The 12,979-nt window shown below is 31.4% G+C and overlaps 1 protein-coding gene across 1 annotated transcript in view; it reads left to right on the top strand.

Moving 5' to 3' along the window:
* LOC124363579 overlaps nt 1-12,979 on the top strand; it is a 46,000-nt gene that overhangs the window by 10,380 nt on the left and 22,641 nt on the right. The window lies entirely within an intron of this gene.

Genomic DNA, 12,979 nt, shown 5'->3' on the forward strand with positions numbered 1-12,979 from the left:
TCTAGCTCACTTTTGGGACAGACAGTAAATCAATAGAAATTCCTGTTTAAAGGACAATAAACGAATCTGTAAAATCAAACAGTAACTCACGAATGAAAAATTACCGAATCTATAGCTGTTTGCTTCTACTTTCTTGAGCTGTCTAGTAAATCTATTTGAAATGTCTGCTACGAATAAACGAAAAATCTTCTATTCTACAAAATTGATAGTAACACAGTCTTTATCTTTAATAGTCTTCTTTCCAGTAACAACCAAGTGAAATTTATCATGTTTATTCAATTCTTTAATCTTTTTTTCATCCAAAACAGTCAAAAATCTGTTCGGTAAGTGTACTTTGAAATATTCCAATTCTGCTATGATTGTAAGCCCGAATTTATCTTTCATTTTCTCCAATGTCACAATTTTATACTTCTTATTTTCTTCTAATTCCATTAATTTCTTATATTCTTTGAACTTTAAATCACCAACATCATTTAATTCCTTGATAACAGATTTAATGGATTAGGCGGCTATGATGACAAAATTTCTCCTTTATAAATGACTCTAATCTTTATAATTATTTTACTAAAATTTATATCTTTTCTTATAAAAACGTACATTAGATCGATGAAAAAATGATATCTTTCTTATATATGGTGTTTAAAATTTCTAAATTTTTTCTTAATAAATGGCGGACTACAAAAAGTATGCTAGTGATATTGAAAGGGCGGAGTTTAAAAATTTCTATCCAATTAGTAAACAACATTTGAATGAACCGAATAAAAGAACTGAGTTTAATATTGATTTTGGAGATAATTTTTGCTCGTCTAACTTCCAGTTTTATATTTCTGGAACTTTAACAAAACAAGATGGTCAAGCATATCTTGGAACTGATAATGTTAGATTAATCGATAATTTTATACCGTTTTTATTTTCTAAGATTGAAGTAAGAAAACACAATAAATTGATAGAAGAAGTCGAAAACTGTGGCCAATTAAGCACAATTAAAGAACTATTTCGTATTCAAAAAGTGATGTTATTTCTCAAACTTCTAATGGCTTTGAATCAGATTTTAAATTTGGTGTTTTTGAAGCAGCTGGAAATTTATCTCATTTTGGATTAGGATTTTTTGAAAATGTTACTATTCCGATCTATAAAGGAGGATTTTATCTAAGTTTTATAAGAGTAGAAGACGATGATGCGATATTAAAAACAAAAACTGGAAATGATATGCCAGTTGATGGCATAATTACAATTACAGATTTTTTATTAGAGTGCCGATGATTGATTACAAAACTACGAGTAAAATTATGTTGATTAACGAAATTACAAAAACTCAAAATATTATGTTTAATTTTCTAGATTGGCAATGTATTGAGCAAAAAGGTATTTCCGGAACAACTTATTCGTTCGATATCACAAATATTTATAGAAATATCTTCAATCCCAAGTTCGTTATCATTGGTTTTCAAACAGATAGACAGAATAATCAAGAAAAAAATCCTTCAAAGTTTGATAGTTTGAATGTAAAAAATATCAGAGTAAAATTGAGCGGTTCTTATTATCCAGATGAATTACAAAATTTAAACATTTCAGGAGGTCTTTTCAGAATCATGTATCAGATGTATCAAGATTTTAAGAAAGTTTACTGTAATAATAAGGAAATGTATTACAATCCTAAAGAATTTTTAGCGAATAGACCTATTTATGTCATTGATACGACAAAGAGTCTGACAAATATTTCTGGTTCAAAGAACGATATAATTATCAATATGGATTTTCAAAAGGCTGTTACAAACGCGATTTGTTATGTGGTTGTGGTTTCTGAGAAATTTTTAGGCTATGATGTGATTAAGAACGATATTAGAGAAATTCAGTAAAAATCGCGTTATTTTCACTATTATTAATCGGATAATTTTAAAACTTTACAGAATTGTTAAAGACATTAATAAAAGTATTCATTTTAAATTGCATTAAAAAATTTTGAAAAATAGGGATGATATTAGGAAAAAAACTATTTCAAGGTCATGGACCGGAAGTGGTGATTTAAAAAAATACTTTAATATTTACTGATCCTATATACCAAATATCATCAAAAAAGCTCCAATAGTTCTCTAGATATAAGAGTTTAAAGATAAGGGATGATTGGGGTAGATCTTGAACATTTTGTTATTTTCATGAAATTTTAAGTTGACCTCGCTTGTTTTTGAAGTTTCAGATTTTTCTGATAATTTTTTATATTTTTTTATGAATATTAAGAAATAGGGAATGATTTCACCCTTATGGATAAGTTAAGTCAAAAGAGTTAAGTATTTACTATATGTGTACCAAATTTCATTAAAATCGGTTGAGTGGTTTTTGAACAACAAGGTTTGAAATAAATATTGATATTCACTTATTTAATATACATTGGAAACTATAACAGTTCTAGGGAATTGAGACATTTCATTTTAACATGTTGGTAACACTACATCTCGTCTTCATCTCTTGCTGGGCGTTGGCCACGTATAGCTAGCCATGTGTGATCCTCCTCTATTTTAACGAAATTTAACAAGATATATCATCATTTAGAAGATTCTAATGTATTTCCAAGTTGAAGAAAGAAGAAATGGACCTTATATGAAGTAAGAAGATTGTGTGATGTTCTGTGTTTCTTGTTAAAAGTGAAGTGAAGTGTTCCACTGGGCGTTGCCATTCATAGTGTTATTATATTTTATAAGTTACTTTTATATTTGCGACTCGAAGAAAGGAAAAATTGCAAGAAGATTGTGAATTTGTGTAGACATTCTAAACTGTGATAAAAACATTGTGTGAAAATAGTGTTCATTTGTAATACAGAATTAAGTGTTTTTACAGTGATTTCATTGTCGCACACGGCGTGAGCAAACCAAAGTCATTGTGGTGTGAGCAAAGCAAGGTCATTGTTCGCGGCGTGAGCAAACCAAGGTCAAGCGTTAGTGACACAAACGCCTCTCACATGTTTCAATAAAATGAGATTCGAGGTCAAGCGTTAGTGGTACAAACGCTCTCAGCTGAAAAGCAGACGTCACAAATCTAGAGTTGATTGAAATAAAACATATGATTTCTTTCTTCTTCTCCCATTCCCAATTTCTTAGAAGTTAAGTAGATATCGCAAAAACACGCACACTAATAACACTCATTTTGTATGTATTTAACAATAATTGATGATGTTCATATTATTCTCTTTCATTCCTTCTAAAACTTCAAAAATATACTCTTTCGCTGATGAAAAATCTCGATTTCTTCCGGAATAATCTTTGTAATCATAGACAAAATATCCTGAATAGTTGAATAATAAAATAATTTCTTTTTATCTCGGTAGTTGAAATATAAACATAAACATTTGCGCTGAAAAATTTATATCTCGGCAGACTTAGTTCCATAATCTCCATTTATAACATAAAATCTTTCTATATAAATGAATGAAGAGTATAATGCCAACTGTTACAAGTGTTATAATAGAGGAGAAATTATTGATAAAAGATATTTAGTTTGTAGAGATTGTAATTTAATTTTGTATGAAAGACCTAAACATAAGAAATTTCGAAATAAACTAACACATTTGAATAATCTGCTTATCTGCTTAAAATTACAATACGGAGGTGAAAAACAAACAAAATTTGTTACAGAGTTTAGGAAAATAAATACAAATTTTTACTTATCTCTCATAACCCTTGAAAAAATTATTTTCCTTTTCAAAGAATACATTAGGTTTGTAGGTATCGATACACACGTTTATTATGAGAAGATTTTACCTATAATCTTTCACTATTTGGATATTGAATTTGATTACGATTTTAAGCCTGAAATCTTTGATGATTTTATAGTACATTTGGAGAAATTAAATGAAGAACCTCGTGAAAAGAATGCGGTTTTACTCACATTCTCCCCGAATTCTCGAGTGATTGTTAGCAAATTCCATCATTTCCGTTTATAAGCTTTAATTTATAGTTTATTCGTACCAGACCAATAGATTGATTCTAAGGAGATTTTACATTAAAACTGCTCAAGAAAGTAGAAGCAAACAGCTATAGATTCGGTAATTTTTCATTCGTGAGTTACTGTTTGATTTTACAGATTCGTTTATTGTCCTTTAAACAGTATTTTCCCTTGATTTACTGTTGGCTCCGAAAGTGCGCTAGAATCGGCACTTTCTGACCTACTCACATAAATTAATATAAACAATATTAAATATTGAAATTACAAGATTATTTCGTCTAATCCAATAAAAAATTTTAAAAATGTTATGCATTTTAATATAAATTTGAGCCCACGCCGCATTTTAATGTTAAATAAATCGCTTTAGGATCATTCTTGATCCTTCTATGTACCAAATAGTAAGCGACATTTTTAATACAAGACTTCGTAAAATCGAATAAAAAGTAAAAAATTTCCGGTTAGGTAATTCCTCGGTAACGGTTTTTAAAGTGTTACAACATTTTGAAAATAAAAATACTCTTAATTCTATATTATTTGTATGAATACAACTATTGTTATAGTTTGTGGGTGAAATATATTCATTAAAATCTCTGTTCACCGTACAAATTTACCGGCCAATGGAGTGATATACGTCACTAATAAACAATAAATATGTAAATAACATTCCGGAAACGTACAAATTTTGATGGAGTTTTGTTAGCGGGATTTATTTCAAGTGCTAAATAAATGAAATTGAATGGAATAACAGTGACGAAAGATGGATCCTTTTAATTCGAGTAATTATTACTTTAAAAATTAACACAATTTATTTTATAGACTATTCTGTCCAATTCCGATAATAACATGATGCAGTTATTTATTCTCTATATACAAGGCATAATACATTAAAAAAATTTTTAAAACCTATTAAAATCTACTATATTTTCTTTCATATTTTTATTTTTGGGTGTCATATTAGGTACTACGACACCATAAGACAGCTTCTTCTCTTAATTTCAACACTTAATTATTTGTGCAGATTGAATTGCAACCATTGACATTGGTTTGATTCTGACTACAGTCCGTGTGTCGATTGTATACGCATGTATATAAGCTTCGGCGAAATGTGGTTACCAGGTAGCGAAAGTAGATTAACACAAGCAACTCTAATAAACCAGACCCTAGTTATATCAGAGATAGTGTACCCAGAGCACAGATAAATATTTTGCTTAAATAATCACAATACGCTTGGCAGTGATGAACAGAGGTCCAATCAACGTACAGTTTACTATTGTATAAGTCATAAAATTAACCTTACCTTGAAGTTCGTTCAAAATATGACTTTACAACTATATTAACACAATTTTATCTCGTTTATACCGTATATTGACAGTAGCTTTAAATAATGTTGCTCCATTGTTTAATGAAAAAACTCGTTTATATTATTCTCTCATTTATTTCGGTATATTCAGACTTATGCCTCGCCCTATATACGCGTGTTTGAAAGTCCAAATGGATATCACATCTTACTTGATGTGGCATTTGGTTACACTACCATATGAAAGTGAAATACAATGAATTATAGTCTTGCTAAGCCTCGTATAAGTTCATATATGAAATGTTCAGGCAAGAAAACATTAGTTTATCTTGTGTAACAGGAAATACAGCTGACAGGCACTCCTGGTGTTCAGGCGGATATTACACTTGACAAAATATTGGTTTCTAAAGAAAACAAAGGTTATCTGTAGGTACAGCGCCTCTTCAAATTACATTCAACTTTTGGTTATATGCAGTATAAATTATTAACATAGTAAATTTATTAACATAAAATAGAATACAAGGTGATAACCTGTTTAGTCACGATAATTCTGTATAGGATGTTTATTTCCAAACCACCCACAACTAATGTTTGTACCTTTGCTCAAATTGGTCAATATTAAAAATTCAGTTGTCCTTAATCACCATCATACAATTTTTAACTATAAATATGTTCTATCACAACTCACTAGAGAGAATTTACTAGAAAAACCATAGTATAGTGAAAACAAATTAAGAATAATGATTTTGTTATCAAACACGTATTTTTGGTTATTTCCATTTTTGATTTTTCTTTTATATATAGGGAACTTAATAAAGTGTCCTAAACATATAACGAGAAAACAATTCGAACCACAAGAAAGAATTAAAAAAACATGTTCCTTAAGATACACATGAGAAACCCAATTTAAAAAGTTTAATCTAAACTTACGTACATATTGGGTCGCGAGTTTCAATCTAAAAATTCTCAAATGTAAACCTGTATCACATTGTAGATATTTTAAGGACCTTATAAAAAGACACATGGTGTTGAACATTTTCATCAATATAACGGGAAAAAATTCTGAAAATTGGGATTTTATGCTGCAAAAAATAATGTAATACAACTCTTACAATTCGTAATTATCATAAAAGTTTCTTTTAATCTACATAACATTTTAAACAATTTAGGAAAACTTGTGAACTTAAAATGTTTTTACATGGTCAAAGGTCAAACTGAAGGCTGTGCCATGCTGTTAACTATTTTATTCGTATTTAAGAATTATTTTTATACACATAAATTATGTGTCTATCTGTAACCGTGTGTAGTGATAGCATGTACTATTTTAGCATATGAAAATAGGGACTAAAACATGGACGAATTTGAGGTTTTACAAAACTTTGTTTCTGATTGTGATTATATTGAAAATTTACGATATGCATTTAATTTCATTAAGAATGATAAGACACGTGAAAAAATTTGAATATGTTCTTTGAAAAATAAATATTTTAAAATATGTAATGAATTGCTAAAAATTCTAATAAAGTGTACTTCATATAATCAAGAGTTTAATCGTTCTTGTAAAATGATTTTGTTATACTCAAACCTTATGTATAGTCCTAATCATATTGAGTGAGAGCTTTTCACTATTAAAAATAAAAATAAAAATTGTATAGCAAATATTTGACATTAAAAAATGAATGTTGTAGTATGTTTTAAAAAGTATTACATGAAGTTACGTAACCCGGTAGATTATATATTACTCGCTTGTGTACTATTTTTATACAAAGAACATCTAAGTGAGCATTCAAAGCCTGCGAGATGTGCCAACTATTACAATTATATATATATATATATATATATATATATATATATATATATATAATTTCAATAAACATTGAATCGCAAAAAGTACTTGCTCCGCCGGGAGTCGAACCCGGATCTCTCACTTGCCGGGTGAATGTGCTACCATTACACCACAGAGCGCTTACTTTTTCCGATTCAATTATTTTGTATTTGGCCGTATCTGTCACATATGTGTTTTTAAATAAGCAAACTAACATATGATCGGAAGACCAAATACCTGTCAAACGACTTTTATTTACATTAAATTGTATAAATGGCAATAGCCTTATTTAATTTCAATAAACATTGAATCGCAAAAAGTACTTGCTCCGCCGGGAGTCGAACCCGGATCTCTCACATGCCGGGTGAATGTGCTACCATTACACCACAGAGCGCTTACTTTTTCCGATTCAATTATTTTGTATTTGGCCGTATCTGTCACATATGTGTTTTTAAATAAGCAAACTAATATATGATCGGAAGACCAAATACCTGTCAAACGACTTTTATTTACATTAAATTGTATAAATGGCAATAGCCTTATTTAATTTCAATAAACATTGAATCGCAAAAAGTACTTGCTCCGCCGGGAGTCGAACCCGGATCTCTCACTTGCCGGGTGAATGTGCTACCATTACACCACAGAGCGCTTACTTTTTCCGATTCAATTATTTTGTATTTGGCCGTATCTGTCACATATGTGTTTTTAAATAAGCAAACTAACATATGATCGGAAGACCAAATACCTGTCAAACGACTTTTATTTACATTAAATTGTATAAATGGCAATAGCCTTATTTAATTTCAATAAACATTGAATCGCAAAAAGTACTTGCTCCGCCGGGAGTCGAACCCGGATCTCTCACTTGCCGGGTGAATGTGCTACCATTACACCACAGAGCGCTTACTTTTTCCGATTCAATTATTTTGTATTTGGCCGTATCTGTCACATATGTGTTTTTAAATAAGCAAACTAACATATGATCGGAAGACCAAATACCTGTCAAACGACTTTTATTTACATTAAATTGTATAAATGGCAATAGCCTTATTTAATTTCAATAAACATTGAATCGTAATAAGTACTTGCTCCGCCGGGAGTCGAACCCGGATCTCTCACATGCCGGGTGAATGTGCTACCATTACACCACAGAGCGCTTACTTTTTCCGATTCAATTATTTTGTATTTGGCCGTATCTGTCATATATGTGTTTTTAAATAAGCAAACTAACATATGATCGGAAGACCAAATACCTGTCAAACGACTTTTATTTACATTAAATTGTATAAATGGCAATAGCCTTATTTAATTTCAATAAACATTGAATCGCAAAAAGTACTTGCTCCGCCGGGAGTCGAACCCGGATCTCTCACTTGCCGGGTGAATGTGCTACCATTACACCACAGAGCGCTTACTTTTTCCGATTCAATTATTTTGTATTTGGCCGTATCTGTCACATATGTGTTTTTAAATAAGCAAACTAACATATGATCGGAAGACCAAATACCTGTCAAACGACTTTTATTTACATTAAATTGTATAAATGGCAATAGCCTTATTTAATTTCAATAAACATTGAATCGCAAAAAGTACTTGCTCCGCCGGGAGTCGAACCCGGATCTCTCACTTGCCGGGTGAATGTGCTACCATTACACCACAGAGCGCTTACTTTTTCCGATTCAATTATTTTGTATTTGGCCGTATCTGTCACATATGTGTTTTTAAATAAGCAAACTAACATATGATCGGAAGACCAAATACCTGTCAAACGACTTTTATTTACATTAAATTGTATAAATGGCAATAGCCTTATTTAATTTCAATAAACATTGAATCGCAAAAAGTACTTGCTCCGCCGGGAGTCGAACCCGGATCTCTCACTTGCCGGGTGAATGTGCTACCATTACACCACAGAGCGCTTACTTTTTCCGATTCAATTATTTTGTATTTGGCCGTATCTGTCACATATGTGTTTTTAAATAAGCAAACTAACATATGATCGGAAGACCAAATACCTGTCAAACGACTTTTATTTACATTAAATTGTATAAATGGCAATAGCCTTATTTAATTTCAATAAACATTGAATCGCAAAAAGTACTTGCTCCGCCGGGAGTCGAACCCGGATCTCTCACATGCCGGGTGAATGTGCTACCATTACACCACAGAGCGCTTACTTTTTCCGATTCAATTATTTTGTATTTGGCCGTATCTGTCACATATGTGTTTTTAAATAAGCAAACTAACATATGATCGGAAGACCAAATACCTGTCAAACGACTTTTATTTACATTAAATTGTATAAATGGCAATAGCCTTATTTAATTTCAATAAACATTGAATCGCAAAAAGTACTTGCTCCGCCGGGAGTCGAACCCGGATCTCTCACATGCCGGGTGAATGTGCTACCATTACACCACAGAGCGCTTACTTTTTCCGATTCAATTATTTTGTATTTGGCCGTATCTGTCATATATGTGTTTTTAAATAAGCAAACTAACATATGATCGGAAGACCAAATACCTGTCAAACGACTTTTATTTACATTAAATTGTATAAATGGCAATAGCCTTATTTAATTTCAATAAACATTGAATCGCAAAAAGTACTTGCTCCGCCGGGAGTCGAACCCGGATCTCTCACTTGCCGGGTGAATGTGCTACCATTACACCACAGAGCGCTTACTTTTTCCGATTCAATTATTTTGTATTTGGCCGTATCTGTCACATATGTGTTTTTAAATAAGCAAACTAACATATGATCGGAAGACCAAATACCTGTCAAACGACTTTTATTTACATTAAATTGTATAAATGGCAATAGCCTTATTTAATTTCAATAAACATTGAATCGCAAAAAGTACTTGCTCCGCCGGGAGTCGAACCCGGATCTCTCACTTGCCGGGTGAATGTGCTACCATTACACCACAGAGCGCTTACTTTTTCCGATTCAATTATTTTGTATTTGGCCGTATCTGTCACATATGTGTTTTTAAATAAGCAAACTAACATATGATCGGAAGACCAAATACCTGTCAAACGACTTTTATTTACATTAAATTGTATAAATGGCAATAGCCTTATTTAATTTCAATAAACATTGAATCGCAAAAAGTACTTGCTCCGCCGGGAGTCGAACCCGGATCTCTCACTTGCCGGGTGAATGTGCTACCATTACACCACAGAGCGCTTACTTTTTCCGATTCAATTATTTTGTATTTGGCCGTATCTGTCACATATGTGTTTTTAAATAAGCAAACTAACATATGATCGGAAGACCAAATACCTGTCAAACGACTTTTATTTACATTAAATTGTATAAATGGCAATAGCCTTATTTAATTTCAATAAACATTGAATCGCAAAAAGTACTTGCTCCGCCGGGAGTCGAACCCGGATCTCTCACATGCCGGGTGAATGTGCTACCATTACACCACAGAGCGCTTACTTTTTCCGATTCAATTATTTTGTATTTGGCCGTATCTGTCACATATGTGTTTTTAAATAAGCAAACTAACATATGATCGGAAGACCAAATACCTGTCAAACGACTTTTATTTACATTAAATTGTATAAATGGCAATAGCCTTATTTAATTTCAATAAACATTGAATCGCAAAAAGTACTTGCTCGCAAAAAAATTGTTTGTTTGCTTATTTAAAAACACATATGTGACAGATACGGCCAAATACAAAATAATTGAATCGGAAAAAGTAAGCGCTCTGTGGTGTAATGGTAGCACATTCACCCGGCAAGTGAGAGATCCGGGTTCGACTCCCGGCGGAGCAAGTACTTTTTGCGATTCAATGTTTATTGAAATTAAATAAGGCTATTGCCATTTATACAATTTAATGTATATATATATATATATATATATATATATATATATATATATATATATATATATACAGTTCTGCTATACATACATGTAATATACATTTAATGTATAATATATGCTAAGTAGCCTAGAAATTTAAGAGGATGGAGAGGTAAAAGTTTCATTTTATCATTCCATTTTAATAGGAATGATATGTTTAAAAACATTAATTTAAATATTGCAATGGAAGTAGTTGCTTAAATTTAGATACGCTGCATTCTCAAAAATACCATAAAATTCTATAAAACGAGATGAGATACACTAGCTTGACGATAATCCGAGGTTAACTAATTACAGTATGAATAAACCTACGTTGTGTATTAGTAAAAGGGGATTTACTGATTTCCTAATAAGAAAGATTTGCTTTGTTATATACACTCTGTGGAAAAGTGGGACTATATGTATAATAGATTAAAAAATAAATACTAAGCAGCCACTGTCTATTAAATGCTTATAAAGAATTTTACTTTGACAACTATTTTCATTGAATGTCATTAAACTTTCCGATGAAAGCAGTCATAACTGCAGTTACAACAAGATCTCATCACAATATGGTCATGCAGCCAGCAAGCGAGAGAGAAAGGGAGTTGTGTGTGTGTGCGCGCGTGCGTCTGTGTGTGGGTGTGTGAGATCACAGCCATATACGAGAAACATACCGCAACTCTAGTGGACAGGAAGTGACCCCTAGTTCCGGTCATGTAACGCACAGCTCATTTCCGGGCCTTTATACATAATCTACAAACTAAAAGCTGAGACGAGAAATTATCTGAAGTATAAGCGATTTCTGAGACGTGGTATGTTAAGGATATTAAAATTTACAAAATGTATTACATGTATCACGGAGAGCTTTTACGAGTGAACTGAGAACGCATTAAATATCCGAAATATGTATTTCAATATACAGTGTAGAAAGATCTTTCTAGTTGGTAAATGTGTATTGATCACAAATTTAAATTAAGGTAATTCAATAAAAATAAAATAAATTTGATAGTGAATTTTTTGCTACAAAATTAAAAACAACGTAGGGGAGCGCCACACCACGGGTCGCGTGACAGACTTCACGATGGTTGCATGCAAACTTTGAAATATAAAGCTCATTTATCTCTAGACATGTCCTGTGAACAGATATACATAGATACAAATAATTATTTACATCCCCTCCATAGACAAAACAAACAAACACACACACACACACACACACACATTATCTGTCTTTCTGTCTCTCTCCCTCTCATTATCCCTCCCCTCTCTCTCTGACTTTTCAATTTTTTTATTTTTACTCCGTCAATAAAAGTTTCACATGTTAAAATCTCACACGTTTTTTCAAACTTGTTTATTCTGCAATTTTGGTTTTCCCTTCATGACAGTACTTACCGTACTTATAATTAAAAATTTTAATATTCACTAACGTTCAGCCAAATCTCATGGAGAGACATATACCAAAATTGAACTTATTATTCCATATACCGAAATGAAGTGTCATGCAACTTTCAAGTCTAAAATGTGTTATATTGAGCGGACAGGTAGACAGATAGAAATAAAAATCAAGTTTTTGATTAATGAACAGGGGTGTATTGATAGTGTTTCTAACGCTTTGCCAATTATTATAAGATATTATCTACGTACTGTATTGATACTTATTACAACATAGTGACTTATAAAACTGAGATTTAAACTTACACAAAATGTTTTAAATTATATTGCAATGGACGTAGAGACTGATTTATAGTGGTTTAGTCCTTTTATATATTATTTTTATGAAGTCCTTTGTGAGATTTTATTGTTAAAAAATATATGCAATGGTTGTGATGGGTTAACATATACCATAACTCATAATTATTTCTGTTACTACCAACACAATTCGTTATGGTCATCAAAATCATGCTTACTTAGAGAATAATATAAATATATTTCTCAAGAAAAAGATCCATTTGAACTCTGTTTTCACAACAAACGTTTTAAAATACCTACCTGTAAAATATGTAAAAAATTTTACTGATACTCAGTATTTTATCTACAGATAGTTATATTTGTGTATCTGA

The sequence above is a fragment of the Homalodisca vitripennis genome, chromosome 5 (assembly GCF_021130785.1).
Source record: "Homalodisca vitripennis isolate AUS2020 chromosome 5, UT_GWSS_2.1, whole genome shotgun sequence".
Taxonomy (NCBI): Eukaryota; Metazoa; Arthropoda; class Insecta; order Hemiptera; family Cicadellidae; genus Homalodisca; species Homalodisca vitripennis.